Here is an 18,387-nt window from a genome sequence, read left to right on the forward strand (position 1 = left end):
CCAGTCTATTTTCCGGATGGGTTAATTCCCCTTTGAAAGGAGAAAGCTAATCGATGGTAAGTATTTAATAATTAAAATCAATTTTACTTAAACAATTTGTTTTACTTGTTTCTGTTTTCAGGCTGTAAATGATATTTTTGGCGCTCTATTTTGTTTCACTTACTGACTCGCACACACCCTCGCTCTAAATATGTTTCTGTTTTATTTTCATGCTATAAGTTATTGATATTTTCTTGCGCTCTATTTTGTTTCACTTACTGCCTAACTCGCACACACTAATCTTCGCACGCGCTGACATAATAACTCTGACGTTTTCGCTAAGAACTATAATTGAATCCACCCGCAGTACTCATGCAATATACAATTGTGAGTTACCAAAATAAACACATTTCTTTATAACATACAAACAAAACATACATACAACAAATTAAGTCCAATACAAATACGCCTGCAATGTTGCCAAGTCAAGGCCGGCATCTCTGTAGTCGCCCACCTCGCTTCCGTTGTCGCTTTCTTCCGGGCTCTGTATGGGATTATGTAAAACGAGCAAATAATAAAGTTTCCAAGACGGAATGCCAATCAATAACAGGGAGAGATATTTCGGATTATTTTACAAAATAATTATGTTAAATGATCATGATGTTTTTTGGGTTCGTTTTTTTTTGGGGGGGGGGGAGGTGGGGCGGGGGGGGGGGGGGGGGGATAATATTGAACTAAAATTTGTTAAGTGGATAAACCATATTTATTCAGGGTAACTAATTGTTAAGTTGTGGATGTGTATTATGGTGATAATACTTATCACAGCGTTTAATAGAAAAAATACGAATATTGTCATTTTAATAACTTTATCATTAATCTTAATTTACTTTATAATATATCTGGGAATATACATTTATTGTAACTTACCTGTGAAATAGCTTAATTCTCGGAGTCATCATTCCATGACGAGATTCGCTCCCTTGATATTGCCGACGTTTCCGGTGAGGCCGGTCGACGCGTTCTCTCGTGCAGGTTCGTCTGGCGTCTGCTAGTTCCGGCGGCAGTTTGCGACTCTGCCCGGGTCGCGCTTCTGGAGCCCTGTACGCGCATCCTGCCGGCAGTGACGGCGTTAGTGAAGCTGGCGGCCCTGTAAACGCGAGTCACCACAAGATCATCGGTATCGTTATATTCGTTTGCGTCGACCTCCATTTTCGTGACTAAGGATGGGCAGCACATGCAGACGAACATCTTGAGGACCAGTTTCCTCGCACTCGAAAGTGTTGTTTTTTTTTAATTTATTTTTCAGTTTTGCCATTTTACATTCCGTGTGTTGATGATGTAATGGGTTGGCTTATAATGCCGTGACGTTGCTAGGCGCGTTGTTTTTTTTATGACGTAATAATGTAAACGTTATTGACGTTATGAGGTTTTAACTGGAATGACGTCACACAAATCCACATTTCTCGATGCCGGGTTGTTTGTTGTTCAGTTTCGGCGTAAGAACTTAAGAAGTCCGTATTAAATGCACATTTATATACATATATATTGATCTAAATTATTTGTATTTTTATAATTATAATTTTACTAATTAATATTATTATTGTCATTATTATTTTTAAATATACAATTGTTGCACTGTATTACTAATATTGTATTATAAAAGTATTGTTTATTTATTCTTGTTTAATAAGAATATTTGTGGATAAACTATAATAAACATTCAGAACAACAGTAGACTTCAAATAAAAATTTATGCAATATTATTACTTGATTTTCATGGCTGAATCGACTGATAAGTTATATGGGTCTATTATATATGAAACGAAAATGTATACAATAAAAAAATATCACTATTTAATTTAACAGAACGATATACAGAACAATAAACGGTAGACAATAATGATGCGTATCAGAAAATGTATTAACAAAATGTTTAAATACAAAAAAAATTAACGTTCATTAACAAAAACATTGTACTTGTAAAATAAAAGTATTTTTAAACACCTTTTTAATACATTTTTAGCAACATGTCCAGCAATAAAATACAGCTTTGGATATATTTATAGTTTGCCTGTATATTCAACTTCAGTGTACACATTGCGTTACGGCCTCATTCTGATACGCATTATTATTGTCTACAGTTTATTTATTACAAAGTCAACCTTGAAAATTTAAATATTCAGATTTCTCTTTATCAAAATCAAGTCAAATTATGTTTTTTTTAGTAGAAACACATTTTTAAAATAAGATTTGACCTGCCGACATCTTTTTGAACGCAGTTGTCACATATATTTTTTTATTTATAGATATAGTAAGGATAAACGGTCTGAGTAAGTTTATCAATAATAAGTCATAAATATTTGTTCAAGGAATGTAACAATGTTTTTAAGAATTGGCATGATGACCTAGTTTTTTAATCGAACGAGACCCAGATTCGAGCTTGGTCCAGATAGTTTCAAGAATAACATTACAATTAAGTTGTTTCACGATTGTGTCATAAATACATAACGATAACAAGTTTTGTTTCTAACATTTGACCATTTGAACTAGTTTTTGGACGAAGATGACCCCATTCCAAACTCTGCCTAAAATATTTAAGGATAGACATTTTAACAATGGTACATTAAGATTAAGTGATATTTGTCGTCCTAAAGAGATTAATTTTTGGACGCAGATAAATCCGTTTCCAATTAGGCCTAGATATTGACTAAAAACCATTTTGACCAAGTTTCATCAAGATTTATAGAAGTTACCTCCAGTGTTGAAATAAGGTTTTAACTAAGATTTACCTAGTTGTTTGCACACAAATAAAGATTCAAGAAACTATGTTTCTGATTCATTTTCCTTCCTTTCCTGAGATTAAATTAATTAAAACTCAATACAACAATTAATGAAAATGAATGGAACTGCATTTTTGAACTACCCTTTTTAAAAACAAATGATGTAAAGGTACAGTGGTTCCAATACAGAATAATTCATAGGATACTTGGAACAAATAGTCTGTTGAACAAAATGAAAATAATTGATGATCCATTATGTACTTTTTGCAAACAAAGTGAAGAAAATTTAGAGCATTTATTCTGGGAATGTCAGATATCTAAAGCAATAATTGATGAAATGCTACCAGGTCAATCTTTTTCTTTCATTAATATGCCAATAATTCTACTTGGATATTTGACAAAGTCTGATAGTGCAATAAATAATGTTATTTTGTTTTATAAAGCTATACTTATACAAATGTAGGACAAATAAATGCATTCCAAGCATTGCTGGAGCCAAGAAATACATAAAGTACGAATATGATAACTTGAAAAAATATCAATTTCAAAAAATAATTTAGAATCGTTTGACATTGAATGAGAACTATTTAATGCCATTGTTGCATACACTTAATTATACAATTATAAACACCTATTATTATTTTTTTCTATGCCTTATCATCTGTTATAACAACTTATTTATCATTGTTTGTCTTTACTCAATGAAAAATGTCTTTATTATTATATGCACCTTTTATTGTTTGTATCTATGCCTTTTTTCATCTGATAGTTCAATTAAAACATCCATGTTGATCTATAAAAAAAAATAAAAAAATACACGATAACAGTTCAATATAGATCAATACGAGTTTCGTACTGTACATTTAAGAATGTGTGCCTGTAATATGGTTTATGATACATGCCTCTAAAAACCATTGTATATAGATGTCCCTTGTTATGGTGGATACCATTTTAACAAGCTTTTCATTCTTAATCATCAATGACACAGTCGGCTAATTTCCTTGTTCATATCGGTTCTACTTCGAACATAATAAAGTTATCGACTTGTCTTTGATTTCCTAGCACACAGCTTTGTAACGTAATGAAACGTTTGTTAAATTATAAATGAAGAAGCATTGTACTCCGGACTGTATAGGATCTGTTTTTATTCAACGATTACAATGCTACATGCCACGCTTAAACGGCTCCAGTCTCCATAACTTTACACCTGGCAAATTGCGATCGCATTTTGTCATGTTACCTCTCCAAAGAAACACTCGACAAAGAGTTGGTAGATATATAATGAGCGAGGCGCTGACATTTTCGTTGTTGGCCTTTGCTTTCGAGAGTCTGAGTGTGTTCAGTACAGGTTATTAATTGTAGTTATGAAAAACTGTTATTAAAAAACGGAACATAATGACGAGACTTCTAAGAACGCTTTTACTTTGTGTCTGTGCCACGGTGTCACAAGTTTGGACTTTGGAATACAAGTCTTCGTGGTATGGTCCCCCAATGGGAGACAATATACCAAGGGTCATTCAAGTTCAAAAGTCGTTGACGGAATGCTTGAACGCATGTGCGTTGCGACCATGGTGCAAAGTTGTTGGTTACCATAGGTATGGTTTGTGCGCAATATTTTTCGACAACATTTCTTCTGCAGTTGAACAATGAAACAACGGTGATTGTCAAGAGCAAGACCAGAGTATTTTATATGTCGAACGAGAAGACTTAACAAACGAGGTATTATTTTCAGCTTAAAGCAATGTTGCTATTTTCACGGACCTAGTTTACACTGTAAAATATGGGATTTGGTCAATTTAATATTTGAACAGCCATTCGCAATCTTCCTGTGATTTAAGAACGGCAATGTTCAGTAAATAAAACACGTGTATCTGTGTATGGGATGGTTCACATATTCTAGATTTTGTTAAGTGTCTTTACAAAAATTGACTTGCAAAGCTGTACTATTTTTAACAGTTAAAATAATTGTTATATCAATAAAAACATTATAAAAATTGACTTCCTAGAAGTTCCAAGACCGGACCTCTAGAATCAAACACTAACGATCTACCACCTACATCACGCAGGATTTTGAATAATAATCGCAGTTGGAATGCACAGGCAGAACATTTGTTTGCCTAGTTATTTATAAAAAACGATTAACACGTTTTATTTTATTTTCCGAATTTCGATTGATAATTTTCCATAAAATGAAAGTAATTTTACCATGTATCTTAATCAGTTCTTGTATATCGCTTATTTGATTTCAATAAATTTTGACTTTTGAATCTCAAACAGTCATTTCTTAAAACTTTGAATACTTTAGAATCTCAAACAAGCCTTTTGTAAAACCTTGAATAGTCCCTTTAAACGTTCTTTTACCGGTGAAATCGGCTAGTTTTGTTGAGGATAGATACGTTTTAGTATTTTTACAAAAAGTCTTGTTCGGCTTTTAAAAGAGGCGACAAGCTGTATATTTAAAACATATAACCTACCAACTTTGCAGTGTTAATTCGTCCTGTTCACCAAAAGGTAATGGTTTCTATAAAGAGTATATTTAGTCAAGGTAAATTTTATTTAACGCATGGTATTGAATGCGTAATATATTTGCAATCCTTATGTATATTAATAAATAAAGTACCATGCGTTCATGGAATTGTTGTTTTTGGCAAAAATGTGATATCATATAGGATATAGGAAAATGTGGAGTATAAACCATGCAATGAATCCACGTCTTTTTTTAAAGGCGTATTGTTATCATGTTTGTGCTAGAAGGGCAGGTCTTGTTTCGATCGCGTTGATGATTTTATTTGATGACTTCTAAAACAAATCTATTTTTAGTTTTTACGTAACACTATGATTTATTTATTTACTAATACAATATAATTGTATGGTATCTTTATGGAAAATATCAATTTGCAACTTGTTGTTGAATAATACGAGCTACAAACAGTAAATTTAGCATGTATGATTTCTCAAACGATCGAATTATACGCTTGTAAATAAAAATATAAAAACATTCATTCGAATCATTTATTATTAGTGTTTTGAAATGGGCACGTGTATTTCACACGCTTTCGTAATGGTATACAATTAGCATTATATTTCTAATAGTGTTATACCAATTGCACCGCACTAAGTTATTACAAGGTAGGCTTTTAACGCGAAGTAAATGCTATTTTTAGAATGCGTTCAACGTGGGTTATGTAATTTCAACACTTAAGTATGTGTTTTGATATTTAATGAGCGGAGTAAAATGATAAATTCAATCAGTGTCTGTAATTATATAAAACGAAACAACTGTATATGAAATCTAGGCCATCTTAAAACATCAGTACATATCATTCATATGAAAGCGTTTCGAGAAGCCTTTGTTTTAAGTCATTGTGCAACAATATCTCGAATAATATTGAGAGATGTATTATAATGTGGTAAACGCATATTGTTATAAAGAGTGTTTATTAAGCGTTGCTAAATTAAATAAATGATATTAACAGATTGTATGTGTTTGACTAGCTTACGCGTTTATTTAGTTGTTTTTTTTTAATGTTTACACAATGTTTAAGACATCAACAAGAAGATTTATTTGAAATAAAAATATACTTTTCTTTTTATACTTATCGAGGTACTGTGCAGACTTATCCTGTTGCCTTTTGAAATTTAGGACAAACGAAAGTGCGACGACACGTGTCCTTATGATTCAACACAACCGTTGCAAAGATGTGACTTTACTTCAGCAACGTCAGAAAAGTGTCCTACAGACGGTATGTATTAATCATCAAACAAGTATTTTACATACTTTAAAATAATGTTTGTTTATATTCCTTAAGCTTTGTTAACTTAAAACCAGTGTGCGCTTATTTATGAAAAATGCGTGTCTTCAAGCACTCGGTCAACAACAATTACGTTGTGAAACAAAGATGTGCAAAAATCGTCACTCATTCGAATCAAAGCGATAAATATACAAACAACGGCACAGTAATAAAACAATAAACCGTTGCTTGGGACCTTTTTGTGCAATGTTTATGTGCACATGCTGGTGAGTTCTGGGAATAAACAGCACGTACATTTGCGCATTTTCGATAATTTCAATTTATTTTAATTTAGGTTAATTCGTTTTATGTCTAAAATGAAATTATAAGTTTCCGGTGAAATCAACACAAAGGCCGTTTCTAAGTACTAGTAAAAAATATGCTACATCATGCGATTCGTCAAATGTGCTGATAGTATCCATTTCTTAATTGTTTACGCATATTTAATTTGGCTCTGCATTTACATACATCATATGTGTTGCAGTGTGCCCACCATTCATGAAGCAGACTAACGGAAAGGTCCTCGGAAACACGTACGAGGAAGGTCATAAACGCAGGCTGCAATGTAACCATGGTTACCTTCCGCTTGACCCTAACAATGTGACAAGTCAATGTCAGAACGGGCGATGGACGAACTTCACGACTTGTGTTCAAAGTCAGTTAACGTTTAGCCGTTGTGTAATGGACTTGCTTATTATTTTTAACATTTTCATACTTATCTATGTTTACTTATCCACTTGCAAGATATTATTTGTGTACCCTTGTTGTACCTCTCTTAATCCGTCAACACATATAAACATTTAATTTTTGTTTAAATATTGAATGTTTGATCTTAATTCTCATCCTCATTAACAAGTTAGTCACACAGTTATCAACACCCATTGTCGAAACTTCACGTTCGTTATCTTCTGGGGGCATTTGAAATGTTGTGTTCAATATAAAAATATATAACGTTAATAGCTATGTAATTACAACACCGATCATAAAAGAGACGAAAGAAATCATTTTGCTGTTTTGCGAATGAATCTATGCATGCTCCGAACAATTTCTTTATATACAAAATTGTTTATCGCATATTTTACCTATGCGTTTTGTGTTTAAACAATTCACCGAATTTAAAAACAAGGCCACACATCTGTCCATGTTGTACTGCCGCCTTACTGTATCTGGAAACCCTTCCTTTTTAGTGTGCCCTCCGTTTGAGAATAAAAGTAATGGGAAGGTTGTCGGAGACTCTTTTATTGAAGGAGCTACACGAAATTTGACTTGCAACAAAAACTACAGTCCGCGTAACGGCACAAACGTAGAAAGCCGATGTTCAAACGGTAAATGGTCAAAAATAACGGAATGTGTTAAAGGTATTAGATTTAAAATATCAATCTTTAGTTTGTAAAATAAGTAATGTCTGATCTTAATTTTCATAATTATGATAATATTAATCAAAAAATTATCACCAACAATTGTCGGAACGTCAAAGGTGTTTATCATAGGAAATCATTGAAAAAAACTTAAATATTGTACTGTTAATTAAACTATTAATCGTTCACAGTCCTACAATTAAAAAATCGATTATGACAGGAATGAAAGCTACCGTCTTTCCTTTTCGAGAATGGCGTTTTAGTGCCGATTTTTTTAACACATCTTATGTAAACATTGTATGTTTGACATATTCCTACTATGATTTTTATTATTAAATAGATAATGTATCCCAGAAAAGCACATCTGCCCATGTTGCAATAGTTTTAGATTATTTCTCTCCAGCACTTTTTTATGGGAACCGTTCCTTTTAAGTGTGCCCTCCGTTTGGTGAAATCAAGAATGGGACGGTTTTCGGAGACTCAGTGTTCGAAGGGGCAAATAGAACTTTGAATTGCAACCAAAACTACAGTCCGCGTAACACCACAAACGTAGTAAGCCGATGTGAAAATGGTCAATGGTCAATAATAACGGAATGTGTTCAAGGTATTAGATTTAAAATATCAATCTTTAGTTTGTAAAATATGTATTGTCTGATCTTACTTTTCATCATCATGACAATATTAATCATAAAATAATTATCAACATAATCGGAACGTCAAGTGTGTTATCATCTGAAATCATTGAACTCTTAAATACTGTATTGTTACTTTAAATATTTAACGTTCACAGTCAAATAATTTAATCATCGATTATGACAGAAAGAAAGCTACCGTCTTTCCTTTTCAAGAATGAGATTTAAGTGCCGATTTTTGTAAGACATCTTTTGTGAACATTGTATTTTTGACATATTCGTGCTACGATATTTATGATTAAATTAATAATCTAACCCAGAAAAAAACACATTTGTCCATGTTGCAATAGTTTTAGATTATTTCCCTTCAGCTCTTCTTTTTATGGTAACCGGTCCTTTTTAGTGTGCCCTCCGTTTGGTGAAATCAAGAATGGGACGGTTTTTGGAGACTCAGTGTTCGAAGGGGCAAATAGAACTTTGAATTGCAACCAAAACTACAGTCCGCGTAACAACACAAACGTGGTAAGCCGATGTGAAAATGGCCAATGGTCAACAATAACGGAATGTGTTCAAGGTATTAGATTTAAAACATCAATCTTTAGTTTGAAAATATGTAATGTCTGATCTTTATTTTCATCATCATGAAAATATTAATCACATAATTATCACCAACAATTGTCAAAACGTCAAGGGTGTTATCATCTGAATCATTACAAACTTAAATATTGTATTGTTAATTAAAATATTAAACGTTCACAGTCATATAATTAAAACTTCGATTATGACAGGAACGAAAGCTACAGTCTTTGCTTTTCGAGAATGAAGTTTAAGTGTCGAATTATTTTAACACATGTTATGTGGAGATTGTATTGTTGACATATTCTTACTACGATTTATATGATTAAATAAATAATATATCACAAAAAACACATATGTCCATGTTGCATAGTTTAAGATTATTTCTCTCCAGCACTTCTTTTTATGGGAACCGTTCCTTTATAGTGTGCCATCCGTTTGGTGAAATCAAGAATGGGACGGTTTTCGGAGACTCTGTGTTCGAAGGGGCAAATAGAACTTTGAATTGCAACCAAAACTACAGTCCGCGTAACAACACAAACGTGGTAAGCCGATGTGAAAATGGCCAATGGTCAACAATAACGGAATGTGTTCAAGGTATTAGATTTAAAACATCAATCTTTAGTTTGAAAATATGTAATGTATGATCTTAATTTTCATCATCATGAGAATAGTAATCACATAATTATCACCAACGATTGTCGGAACGTCAAGGGTGTTATCATCTGAATCATTAAAGACCCTGTGTTCTAAGTTGTTAATATAATCTGATAAAGCATGAAACATGATATTCTGTTCCGAAGTATGATCATCACAGGTCCCCGATAATACGCTTGCTTATAGACTGTGGTTGAAACATTCGGGTTAACAAAATGCATGCTGTAATCGACTAAATAATATGATTAGGGGTGTATAGGTTTGTTGATATCATTCCTGAATAATAAGGGACAAATATAAATTATTTTCAGACTGTCCGGAATTTACCATTCCAAAATATGCAACCGTTGATTCGAGTGCAGGGATATCGTTCAATGTCGGGTCTACACGAACTCTGACATGTCATAATCATTACAAGGCGCTGAACGAAAGCAAGCTCACAAGCGTTTGCGACAACGGCATTTGGTCGAGCATAACCAGATGTGTTCCAGGTATGATAATATATAAAAACTATATAGTTATATGTTTTGCAAATCGGTATAATTTTTACAAATTACGTTGTGTAAACTGTGTGTTTTTAAAATGGCTACGTGGTATTACTGACCATAGGTTGATATTAAAGTTACAACGAGATTCCCATTATTTGCCTAACTAAGTAAATATCTAACTTAATATTCAGAATCGAAACAACATAAAATGCAAATTTAAAGGTACGTGATTTTTGTGGGCAGTCAATATAATATATACGAGCTTACGCTATACTTTATCGATACTCGAATATTTGTGTTTTAGATAAGTGGGTGTACCGTGCGTTTGAGTTTAACCAATCCATCTACGTGTTCACTAATCAGTCAGATACCTTTGCGGAGGCTGTGGTAAGTCAGACGGTTAAAGACGCTTAGGGAATTGCATATAATTGAAATTAAAACAACTATAAACGCTCAGTTTTGGGGACCTTTTTTGATAGAATATTGATATATAGTTAAGAACGGTTGATTATTTGCAGTTATCGTTGAGAGAGAGAGAGAGAAAGAGAGATTATTTCAAATTTATTTTAATAGGCGTTTTGTGAGAAGGGCGATGGTCACGTGATCACACTCGATGACGAGACAGAACAACAATGGGTGAAACAAACAGCGCCAATCGAAAATGGTATTTGCGGTTTAAGTTTATGTATATATTCCATGTACACATGGCTATATCAAAGAGAACATCCAATTTCATGTACAAGGATTATCAAATTGTATAAGTTCTTTTCGTAATTAAGAATTTGTCTCCCATTCGGGTAGGTATCACGAGTATCCCGTGTAAAACGCGGTCCGTCTAACATGCGAATATAACTAATATCCGCGGATTGACCGAAAAGTGCGGATATGGACGAATACAGGCAATATCGACACTTTGTCTGCAATGTTTAATATATAAAAAACACAATATGGGTAGAATATGTTAGTATTTCTCAAAATATAACAATTTAATAGACAATATCATTTTTCCAACTCTAAATTCATATCCGCGAACATGACGAAGTGCCAGAAGATTGTTTAAGGGCTACACACCACAAACAATATAACCATGCCGCCACCACATATGTTTTGTTGTATAAGTTTACATACTGTTAATATAATATACTGAATGTATTATTATTCTTGATTTTGTCTCAAAACTTTTGTATTTAGATATACAATATGCTTCAGAAAATATTAAAATATGTTTGGGTCGATTATCGCCAGACCACAAGTAATTAATGATGTTACTTTTCCCTGGTTATATTTTTATTTGAAATAAAAATGTTTATTTAAATATACTGAATGTTATTAATGCAGTAAATATTGTCTGAAATGTCACTGTTTCGAGTGGCATTTTTCATTTGAAAATAAATGATGATTTCAAATGCGCGAATATGATAAAATCGACAAATGTGGTTTATCCAATAAAGGATCTATATTTGTAGTGCTATAATAACTTTATGCAAGGTAAAAATATCTTATATTTGATTGTTACTATTTATTTATGCTTTCCGGTGTTTTATTGAGAAATATAAATGAATGAAAACTGATAATTTCAATGTTCCAAACAGTGAAAATTAACAGTGAAAATTATCGATAATTTTCACTTTTTACTGTGAAATGACGACATTTCATTTGACGAAATGACGTCATTATCCCACCGAAAATCTTTCGTTAAACTCTTAAACAATATGTCCCGATTTTCGTAATTCCGTCTTGACAGAGTTGTCGTTCGTGGAGGTATACCTACCTCCTTTGAAGGAAAACAATGGGGAAATACTACTGTCCCATCGTCAAATGCCTTAATTGTAGCGGTATAATAGGTACATTTTCAACAAAAGTAACATTACATAAATTGCCTAAAGACTCATTACAAGAAAAGCTTGGATGACAGCAATTAGCCGGAAAAATTGATTTCCAACGGCGTATACTCAAGTCTGTTCCGACCACTTTCGAGACGGAATCGGTCCAAACTCTGTTGACCGAAACAAAATTCCTACTAAAAATTTACCTCAGCGCAAAGTAGTAACAAAACATGAAAGAAAGCAGTGTATATTAAGACAGCCACTTCCAGAAAATATCACTGTCACCTCTGCCCTACATTTCCATTCGTAAGTACCAGACAGGTAGCATGTTTTGTAGTCATCATCCAAATTGTCCCCATCATGTTCATATAACCATTATAGTTGCACTGTTATAGAAAAGCAATGTATGTCCCGCTAAAATATTATATTTTTCGTTAATATTATGTTTTATAAGTGAATGTAACAGCTGTAATATTAATCTTAAACATGTAGGCTTCGTATTTTAACTTTTCGGGATATTGGATATGAACGGTTGAAATATTAACGAAAAATCTAAACAATTTGCGGGACATGCATTGCTTTTCAATAACAGCGCTAATATAATGGTTATAATCATTCTTGAAACATTTAAATGTAGCACAACGATATCCTTTGTTCATTTGAATAAATACAATAACGTGCATATTTATACGTACCAATAAACTATAAAATATAGTAACAAACATGTATAAGATATTTTACCTTGCATATTTAATACATATTGTGTATTATTCATTGAACATTGAAATGAACTTTGATGAAAAAGTGTCGATATTGCTTATATTCGCCCATATCCGCACTTTTCGGTCATATCCGCGGATATGAGTTATATACGCATTTTAGACGGACCGCTTTTTACTCGGGATACTCGTGATACCTACCCAAATGGGAGACAACTTCTTAATTACGAAAATCCCGAATTTCATTTTGTTTACCTCAGTACCTCGAATGGTTGAGTGGTTGTTAAAACAGCTTGCATGAATATTTAATGGTAACGTATGCCTGTAACATAAACATAAAAAAACCGTGTGTCAAAATGTCACAATTCAATGTTATAAACCATAAAGACCAAAGTTAATATTGTAATGCATGCATTTGGAACTAGTGTTGCAATGTCCGTATAAAATAGCAAATGAAATGAGGTGTTAATACACATGTTTAGTTCAGTGACGACAGATTTAGTGTTACGAGTAGCGTTTCGACAGTTATCAATGCCTCATTTAAGTACAGCAATTATACTGTCTATACATTGTATTAGCAGTACTGTGTGATATTAAAACGAAAAAAAGTCTTTTGAATTTAAACATAGAATGTATATGGATATTACACTCAACTTCTTGATTGTATTTAATATTGTAGCTCTGTGGGAATTCTGGTTAGGCATTACAGAAACAAATGTCACTGGCAAATGCACGAGGATGCATGATAAAGCAAACGTGTCTTATAACAATTGGGCAAGCGGTCAACCTAACAACGCCAACGGAGATCAGGAGTGTGTTATTGCCAATCGAAAGTACCAATGGGCCTGGGATGACCGGCTCTGCACAGATATTTATTTCATAGTATGTGAGTTGTCCAACTGACTATCTATTGTTTCTTTAACAGTATGCTTTGTTTAGCATGTCTAAAAAATATGTGCATGTCGTGGCTTTTGTATACACAAGAATATAGAAAATTTAATATACTAATGTAAATTTTACTGGCACAATATCAAATAGGATTAAGAATATGTATAACATGTATTTACATAGATTTTTTCTTTGTTTTGCTAATTATTTAAAGATGTAACCAGAGTGCTCTAGTTGTTTGCCATGTCCCTTTTAAGTGGCAACCTGATCGGTTTGGGACTATCGATATATTGACTTTGTTTTTATGGCAGAATTTAACCATCTTTACTCACGTATTTATTAAAGTAGGCATTACACGTATATTACATACCAACCTATAATTTGGAAAGCTCTGTGAAACTGCTATGCTCATTCGTCTAAACAAATACAGTGAAACAGTAACACTTTACGTATATTAATTACCTGTAAATTCAACAGTCAAAGACATCACCAGCATATAAACTAGCAACAACATCCAATAGTCTATCAGCAGAATAGTTATAAATGGGCCAGACTCTGTGGAAACCCCTTTTTTCACAGAGCGAGACCAAAATCTATTAATTGAGAAACATATTCAAGTAAAAATGGCTTACCTCTCAAAATAATCTCGATCAGCAGTACATATGCGTGGCTATCAAATCACGAGTTCTCGCATCAATAAAATACTATACAACGATTTATGACGAAGTATAGCAATTTGTTTACAACAGCATCTTCATTTTAAGTCTTTTTTTTAAGTGAATGCATACGAACAATATTTATATATACTCTTTCGATAACGTGCATGTTTCCGCGCGTTCCAATGACATCATCATTAAGTTTTCATACTAAAACAATCTTGCATATGAGAAAGATGAGAAATGATTTTTATCGAAAATAGAATGAATATAGCCAACATAAATTAACTGTTTGTTTCAAAATAGTTATTCATTTAAAAAAGGAATGTTGTAGCCCTGAATTCGTCAGAGATAACTTGAAAACGAAAGGCTCCTCCCATAATTATTGAATAATAATCGACTGTTGTCCTTTGTTGTTGTTCAAATAATTAGTTTAGTTTAAACCTATTTACTTTAGCTCGATTGCACAAAAAGCCTTAGGCTTATTTGAAACGTTACTCGAGTCAGTTTACACGGACTAGAACCTGTACTTGGTGTCTATGTGGATAATCTATAGAAATCTAGCATTGTGGGAACCCGTGACCTCCCGATCGCTAGGCGGACACAATATCCACCACACCACTGAAATTGATATCCCATTGAATCAACATAAATTGCATTCCTTTAAAAAGATATTGTATGCTCATCAGTGTTTCATCCATCACATTAATTTTGGTTTTACGATAAATATAATATTCAATACTAATAGTCAACAAGCAACAAAGTATCAAAGGTTTTAGGCGCAATTCAGCATTATATTGTCTATTTAAAAAATAGCGCTTTTCAAATAACATCTTGTCCCGGGTACTTTCCGAGAGCGCATTAAAATCGTTTTGAAGGATATGCACATGATACACGCATAGGAACTATTGGTCACGTGGGTATTGTATGGTTCTGAAAATGTTATTGAGTGCGCGTTATTTATCGGGGGTGGGGGAGTAACCACTGGATGCGTGTGTTTCAAAAATTATCTTTTTTTTTACCGAGTTTTTAAACGACTACATCAATGTACAAATGTTCATTGAAAGCGTGAAAACGGGGAATATGATCTGCTTTAATTAATTCAGTTTAACACAATACAGACGCAACGCCCCTTCTAGCAAGAAAACATAAAACGTTTCAAAATTATCTCCAATAGGTAAAGTGATAAAGCTGGCCAAACGATTCAACTACATTGAATAAATAAAACAACGGAAGCAACGTAGTAAGCAGAAATAGACCGACACTTTTATTTAAAAAAGGAATGTAAGCAGTTTAGCCTTGCATGAGTTTTAGACAGAATAATAACCGCTTTTAATGTTGATAGGTAATAACGATTGAATTAAAATGCGTTAAAGTTTGTTGTTTAAATGGTTTATTTTTATTGATACACAACATTATTTCCCTGAAATTGTGTGTATGATCGGTTGGTTATGTTAACTTTAACTTTTATTAACAGATCATTATTCATTATTACATGATTTTCATACACACGTGTTCGTGTATTTTTTGTATTTTTGTGTATGTGTGAGCTTATCACATAGTGGAACATGATTTTCTAAATATGTGTATATGCATGCATATTGTATTGTAGATGTATTGCACGGTTTGTATTATGGTCAAAGATAATTCGCTAAACAGCCGTTCATGTATGCTTATTTAGACTGCGGATTCGATTGACTAGTTTCTTTGTCGAAAAACATGTTCGCTATCAGCTGTGTATGTATGTCAAAAATTAGGAATTAATCACATATTTTCAAATGTGTATAATATGATATCCTTACACAGTTTTATACGTGAGTGTATGGTTTCATGTTGACTAGGGCTTCAACGGTGCACACGTATATTTATATATGGATCAAAAAGGTGTAGAACAATATCCGTAGACATGTGATCAGATATGTTTATTTTTATGAAATTTTGATGAACCATACTTACTCTAAGTTTTCGGATACTCTAATTTTTCGGACACTCTCTATTTTGGGCCAAAATAATTAGTTTTTGTGACTCTTATTTTTCGGTCATGCGCGTTTTCGTCTATCATTAATGACTCTTTTTCGGACAGTATATTTTACAGCGCTATTTTTACAGATTTCGACACGGTATACCCTTATCTTGTAATTCTTTGATAATGGATATTTACGAACAGATTAAGGTCATTAAACCTGGGAGACGCATGCCTGAGGGCAATGGACCATAACATTTGCGTTATTTGGTAAAATACCGGTAGAAAACAATCGCTTCACCAACAGCATTTTAAGTTATATCTTTCTATTAAGGAAGCAGTATGTTTAATGCTTTTACTTTTTTGTTCTGTATCATTTCAGGCAAGAGTTATCAAAGCTATGAAGTTGTATTTATTTCAAAGTATAAACACTATTGTGCATTTAGTTATTGATTTTATTTCAATATAATTATTTTTTTCGGACATCACATTTTTTCTATGTACTTTTTAAATATTATCCGTATCTAAATTTTCGGAAACGAAAAAAAAATAAAAAAAATTAAGTGTTCGAAAATTAAGGGTATTAACGGTAAATTAAGTTCAAATATGTTTCAACGTGATTTCCATAAACACATGTATATTTAAGTTTTTATATGTGGATTATGTATTTTGTTAACTGATTATTTTGGAAAAAAACATTATTCCCAATGGCATTTGCATGTGAATGTTTGTATATGAGGCGTTCTTATTATAGAAACTGTTTTCATTCTGGTGTTACATGAGGTCTCTACTTAGATGTGCATGAAGGTATTGAGTATGTCATTTATTGACTGATCATTGTGCGATAACATGACTTTCCTGGACATATGTACACGACTTTTTAAATTTGTATAATTTGGATAACCTTTACTGTCGTCATTGTGGTATAATATGCTTCAATCATCAAGCGTACATTTTTTTTTTGGAAAATGAGTTTGTTCATTTAATCGAAATGACGTGTTTACATGTATAAATATTTCTCCTAAATGAGGACGCCTTTACCAACAGTGCGTCGCGTCTGCAATGCAGGCTTTACTTAATTGTAACGGTTAGCAGACGCTTTATACTTCTCAAAAATTGAATCTCTTAAATGCTTACCCATAAAGAAAACTGATCTGGCAGCATGCCACGAGTGAAAATATTATTTTTCTATAATCACTCGTGAAATAACAAACGAATTTACACTGACATGAACAAATTTTCTGTTCCTTGTATGCCCCTTTTTCAAGAAAATAATTAAAGCCACACACCTTGAAATGAAATGCATGGCATAGTAAATTTAAGTATGAATAAGAAATATATTTTATATATGCCAATAAGAATATATCTGTTGTTTACAAGGTAGAAATCCGTCTCTTTTGCGCTTAAAAACTTTAAAGTACTCGCGTTTGTCGATTTGGACGTATACGTCTAGCAATCCTACTTTCGGTTTTAAAAGTGGTACCGTTTGAAAAATAATAAATTACTTATAAACTAGGCTATAGATTTAATTTTATCTTTCTCAATTAGAATATATCTGGTGGTTACAGGGTACAATCCGTCTTTTATTACGCTTTAAAACTTAAAAACTAATCGCGTTTGTCGAAATGGACGTATAAGTATAGAAATCCTACTTTCGGTTATAAAATTTAAAAAAAAAGATAAATTTCATGCAAACTATACTTTAGATTTAAAGACAATTTGCACAGTTTCAAATTGCATCTATATGCATTGTTTAACATGTACTTCATTTCAAGGTGTGTGGCTTTAACAACTGTTTCCCTTTCGCTGAGAAGTTACCCTTTCTCGAAGTTTCTCCCTTTGCGTGTCTCAATACATTTCAAAACACAAAATGACGTCATTATTTTTACGAAATGACGTCATTATACCACCGAAATTCTCCAGTTAAACTCTTTTACAATGTCAATAAACGGTGAAAAAAGCTTAAATAAATAAAAATGGTTGGATTCGGTAGAATGTCGAATTTAATTCACTCGTGATCATAGAAAAAATGCATGCAATTATTTATGATAATCTAAAAATAGAACTAGGAGTT

At 32.7% G+C, this 18,387-nt stretch overlaps 1 long non-coding RNA gene across 1 annotated transcript; it reads right to left on the minus strand.

Moving 5' to 3' along the window:
* Nucleotides 1–371: 371 nt before the first annotated feature.
* Nucleotides 372–1,510, minus strand: LOC127856049 (uncharacterized). Its single transcript, XR_008037829.1, has 2 exons — nt 907–1,510; nt 372–523 (listed from the first exon to the last, which is right to left on the minus strand). It is a non-coding gene; the product is annotated as an uncharacterized LOC127856049 (long non-coding RNA).
* Between the last annotated feature and the right edge of the window lie 16,877 nt (nt 1,511–18,387).

This window comes from Dreissena polymorpha, chromosome 13, assembly GCF_020536995.1.
Source record: "Dreissena polymorpha isolate Duluth1 chromosome 13, UMN_Dpol_1.0, whole genome shotgun sequence".
NCBI classification, from domain to species: domain Eukaryota; kingdom Metazoa; phylum Mollusca; class Bivalvia; order Myida; family Dreissenidae; genus Dreissena; species Dreissena polymorpha.